Source organism: Geospiza fortis, unplaced genomic scaffold (genome assembly GCF_000277835.1).
Source record: "Geospiza fortis unplaced genomic scaffold, GeoFor_1.0 scaffold491, whole genome shotgun sequence".
Lineage (NCBI taxonomy): Eukaryota > Metazoa > Chordata > Aves > Passeriformes > Thraupidae > Geospiza > Geospiza fortis.
In genome coordinates this window covers 913,162-918,912 of record NW_005054390.1, presented here as the reverse complement: position 1 = coordinate 918,912, position 5,751 = coordinate 913,162, and the positions used below count along the sequence as shown (strand labels likewise).

Genomic DNA, 5,751 nt, shown 5'->3' with positions numbered 1-5,751 from the left:
TCTTCAGATTAAATGCTCTGTGAGTTCCCAGACACAAAATCTTCCTTTGAATAATAGGATCACAAGATACTTTATGTTAGAAAGAGCTGCTGGAGGTAATTTTGTCAAACCACCTGTTCAAAGAAGCTTTCCTTCAGCATTAGGTGATGTTGCACAGAGCCATGTTCTACTGAATCTAGAAAAATTTAGAAGATGAATACTTTGTATTCTGCTCCAATTCCTGTATCATCTGTGTTTTTCTTATTCTTTACAGGCAGGGAAAATTCATAACTTGTTACTTCTGCCTACTGTTCTTCTGATGTGCACCTCTAAGGAAAGTTTGTTTCCATCTTCTCTGCAATCCCCCTGCAGGTAGGTGAAGAGTTTCCTTCTAATCTCCAGTGTAAACAAAAACTGCTGTCTGAGCTCTTCCTCCTCAGGTGTTCCACCCTCCTTATTTTCTCTTGCCTCTGCTCAGCCTTGCTCCAGTATGTGTTGGAAAGCCCAAAACTGAACACAGTACTACTGTGTCATGGGTGGATTGATGCGCTGCATTTGTAACAGAGATGTAGCAATGTGTTTTTTGGTCTAAACCAGTGATTTACCAAAGTTTCATAGCAAATGTGAGAGTTGTTAAATCAGAAGTGATGGCAAGGAGCTCTTAAGTGTTTACTGCATAAAAGACAGGGTCAGACAGAACTATCAGAGACCCTGCTGTTCACTCAGAGGTTCAGAAAGGACCTTGTTGCTTTCTAAACTTCTTTCATGAGGGAGCTCATCCAGCTGCATGCAGCTGCATCCAGACTTAGTCCCAGACCTGGTCCATGACTGAATGATGGCATGGGCACAATCAACCCTTTATATCACTTAGGCAGGATTTCAAAGTTTAGGATCCTATTGATCACTTACCAAGGATCTGTTACAGCAAGGAATCTCTCAGCCTTGAGGAGTAACCTTGAGAGGTGTCCCTGCTCAAGCGGAGGTCCTGGCTGCAGCCTGCTATCCCATGGGAGAGATCAATGGGCCCTGGGCTGTCCTTTCTTTTTCTTTGCGGGGGAGGATGGCTGACTTACACCAGCTGTACTTGGCACATGCTCAACTAGCCCTTGCCTTACTGAACAAGAATTATGGCCCTTGGCTGCTAAGCAAGAGTTATGGCCCTGAACTATTGTATCTGTCAGTCAGATGCACCACAAACATCACTGGTGGCCATTGCTCGAGCAGAAATGGGGGAAGTGGGGACACACCATCACATGCAGACATAGCCTTGAAAAAGCCAAACAGAGGGAAAAGTTTTTTCCTTGACCTATTAGTCTGTACCTTTTAGTCATTTCAGACTAGGCTAGATCCAGGAGATCTAGGCTCTATGTAATCTGGAAATTAATATCGAGGTTTGGAAAAAGAGATGTATTTTTTATTTTCAGCTGAGAGAGAAATGAGAACTTTTTATAGCTTGATGATGTGACGAAATGTGGATAGCAGTTTACAAAAGACCACAAGATGGTGCTAGAGATGAACGACTACTGTGCTAGCTAGACACAGTAGCAGCCACTGAGTCTTGCTTCTGGGCACCAGTCAGGCCAGAGGCAATGAAGGGGGGGGCTGGTAGAGAATCTTCTTTTCTGCAGTCTCTTTGTAATAACAGGGAATATGGAGAGTCACGCTTAAAGCACACAAACAGATTTCTTTGGTTAGAGATATTATGGACAAGCAGAATCAAAACCAAAGTGACACTAAAATAATGTCTGTTTATATGCATCTTCAAAATTCATACCATGTACATGTAAAAGTAGCAACACTCAAGGGAGAGTATTCTTCTGTTTGAATCAGCTGGAAATTAGAAGACACACATGTATTGTATTTACTGGGATGGCACCCTGACCACATCATCCTATTTAAGAAAAAAGAACCCTTGACGTCAGACTGTGAGTGCATGGTGAGCATTTAACACCAGGGAAGAGGCATAAATGAGTCCTTCTACCAAGATGCTGTGTTACTGAAGATCCTTAACTGAAATTGCATAATCTGGATTGCTTACAAGTTTTAGCAGCATTGTAATTGCACCTATGTGAGATGGTAATAATTTGTTTAGACTGTAGAGACATTCAGTGTCTACTGAATGTTGAACAAGGATTATGGTCCTTGGCTGCTGAGCAAGAGTTATGGCCCTGAACCACAAACATCACTGGTGGCCATTGCTCGAGCAGAAATGGGGGAAGTGGGGACACACCATCACATGCAGATAGAGCCTTGAAAAAATGCCAAATAGAAGCAAGAAAAATGACAACTTCTAATTCCAATTTCTGGCTCTTTTGGTTCCCTATAATGAAGGAAGCGTACGTAATACAGAGAAAGATCACTTGCTTTACAGTTATTGTAGTTCTTCTCAATAGGTTTTATTGCAGGAAGTCACAAACATGGTCAAAATCTACAAGTGATATATGAAGAATACTTGCATTACATTCATCTAAGCAAACAAAATGCAGTACTTTATTAAAGGCACAGCTTTGGAAGGGCAGAAATACAAGAGCGACATATATATTATTTTATTAATTAGCACATCTGTTAAATGAAAGTTAAAGAATATAATTGTTGTTTTAAACAGCAAAATACTAATTATATTTCATATTTGAATGTTAGACACATTGGATTTTATTGTAAAGTGTTTGAAACTATATTTTTCTGAAAGGCTAAAAATGAAAGCCATTCTGAAATGGCTTTCATTTTCTGTTTTAAAATAAAATTTCTAAATTATTTCCACCTCACATATTAAAAACTTTTCTGCCACTCACAAGACACTTAGATTAGTGGGAACTGGAAAATGTCACTTTGAAGGGATTTTATGATCAAAATAAGACTCCAGCAAAGATTAGGATAGAGAATTTTTAAACTTGCCTTACTATGTACATTAAGAATCATAAAGTTGTCTGATTTTACTGTGTTTTATGAGAAAAGAAATCAAATTATATTATTATATTATTATCTTAGATATCAAATCAAAAATTTTACAAAATTATGACTGCTGTATTCTGTAAGGGTTTATTTTCCCTTGAATTTTTAAAAAGATGGCACATGGTAAATGTACAAAATTCTGCATATGACCATAATTTAAATTTTAACTATAAAACAGATTCAAATTAAACTGAGGTAAATGTTACTTTTGTGGTGATATCAGCAATGCTGATTTCATGAATATGCTTTGTACAAGCTTTACGGTGACTTGTCGTCTTTTCATCAACTTCCCATCTCGCACATTCTGTAATTTAGTGAGGTGACTACACTACCAATAATAAACGTATGACTATGAAGTGTTAGTGTATCAGATAGTGAAATTAACGCACTTACTATGACTGAATCTATTTCTTGTGCAACATCTTAAATAGTTTAAATTAACTTGATTCTAGTGTAATAAATGCTGAAATTAATATCTAGAGTTTCTTTCATGCTAACTCTTGGCAGTTTATTGAACTCTTTGCAGGTCCAGAGCTTGTAAGTATTATTTAGAAAATATTTAAAAGCTCTCCTCAATGAGCATTATAACTAACATAAAGATTTTCGCTATTTGAAGAATACAACAAGCAAGCTGTGAAATCTTTTAAGGTCTCACAGACCTCTGGAGTTTAGTTTACAACAGAAAATTGCATTATTGCAATGTGCATTGGTGTGATTGACTGACTGGTGTTAGGATTCTTATTTCAGGTGTGCAATGTTTACTGTACTTACACAGGATTATTCCTGCAAGTGTTTTATATTGTAGGCTGTTTTGTTGCAACTAAGCAGCAGTCTCTTGGTGTAGGTGCACCATGTCTATAATTTATACACATACAGTCTCAAATTACTTGCATCACAGAAAATTGCCACTACATCAGAGTGGAAGTCCATGTACAGCAAGGAAGAAACAGATCTTTAACCCTTAGTGATCCTGATAACTTTCAGATTGTTTTCTCATGTATTTCAAATAGGTTATGGTTTGCAGGGCATGGTCTATGGACATTTAAGCGTCAACATTTTCCATTTGACATTGACAGACCCTGCAGCTCAAAGGTAAGTACTCCTATGGCTCCTCCAGTGTAGCCCACATAAACACTTAGTGCTTATTTTATTCAGTAATTTTTAACATTATTGTTCTTCTGATGTTGTTCTGCACTCTGCTTTGCAATTGAACATGTGATTGTATTCCCTCTATGACTCAGAAGTGGAAGCCAATATGTCAGAGCAATTTTCTGCTGTGTTTGCAGACATCTGCTATGGCCCATCAGTTCAACGTGCCTCCCTCTCTCTGCTTGCACATTGTGCATCTGATGCTCTGTGTACATTTTCTTAGAGAGCTGCCATGCTGGAGAGATGCTGAAATTGCATAGTGTACTACATGGGCTGGCTTGGACCTACAGGTGCAGAGACATCTTCTAGCTTCCAGCATCTTCCCTTATTCTCAGATAGAGTCAAGACACCTTTTCTGACTCTTTCTCCAAGTCAGTCAGTCAGGATATGCACATATGCATTTAACAAGTTCTGAAACTTTTCTTGTCACACTCAGGTGAGCTTATAAAAAGTAAATAACAGTTTATAAAAAGTAAAATGTTTATCACATGGAAAACTAATGGCATATTTTATGATCATACTAATATATGTTCTTATTGTTGCCATCTTTGAAATATCCCCTGTATATTTTCCCACACCAGAATATTTTGTTTCCTTAAAAACACAATTGGAAGGTAGGACACAGAGACTGATCAGTTAGTATGTTTTTCAAATGTGGCCTTCCTCTTTTGCTATTGAATGTCCAGAAATAAAGGATGTTAGTGGCTTAGAAATTATGAAAGTGTAAAAATTTCGCCCAAACAGAAATTAGCTGGTCTCAAACTTTCCCATCTCCTTAGAAGATGTATGGGCACTTAGGCCACAGAAAGGTAGTCAAGTTACTTTTCCTGTAAATATGACACCCTGAAGTAAAAATTTTTGTCTTCATTGGGCTCTTTGCTTTCCAGCTTGCGAATATCAAGTGAGTCATCGTTCACACACAGATAGTAACTTCTGTCTTCATAGCATTGGAACTGCACTGAATCTCCTTGGTAATGCATGATGAAAAAGTTATTATCTTCACTCAGCTATGAAAATACACAAAGTAAAAAACACATTGTATTTCTAATGCCATTCTATAACGTCAAATGTGACAAAAATTCATGTATGCTGTTGGTTTGTTATATTTTATGCAGGTTATACTTTTCTCCAGTGACTCATATTTACCAATTTTTAAATAAACCTTAGGCAACAACTAATCATTTTGGGATAGATTCTGTGATAACTATGAATAAAAGTAATATCCATGTCCCTCAGAAGACTGAGTAATACCAGACTAATAGATGCATTCCTTTCCTTCACAAAAACACCAGCACAGTTTCTTCAGTGTATTTAAGTTTTTCATTTGGTTATTTTCTCACCTTAGGCCTACCCTATCAGTTGCCACTAGTAGTAAAATGTCAATCCACAGTTTTGCTTGCCTCTTTTGAAGTAAAATTAGAATGTTACAGAAGAAACTACTCTTAAACAACTTAAATTCTATTACCTGTGGCTTTTCTATATGTCTCCAGTTTCCAATGCACTTTCTAAAAGGATCCATCTCTGGACCAATAGCTATTGTCTAAAGAGCTACTCTGTGTGTATGTGTGGGTGGGTGGGTGTATGTGTTTGGGCTGACTGGGCATCTCAGGGTGGGGATGGAAAAATAGTTACAAAAAAAATCACGCCAGAGAGAGGAAGAGTATGTGCTGA

General features: G+C 37.6%; 1 long non-coding RNA gene across 1 annotated transcript in view; it reads left to right on the top strand.

The window, feature by feature from the left end:
* Positions 1–250: 250 nt before the first annotated feature.
* Positions 251–5,751, top strand: part of LOC115948400 — a 13,837-nt gene continuing 8,336 nt past the window's right edge. The window contains exons 1-2 of the long non-coding RNA XR_004082220.1: positions 251–351; positions 3,956–4,023. This is a non-coding gene — a long non-coding RNA (uncharacterized LOC115948400). The remainder of the gene's footprint in view (positions 352–3,955; positions 4,024–5,751) is intronic.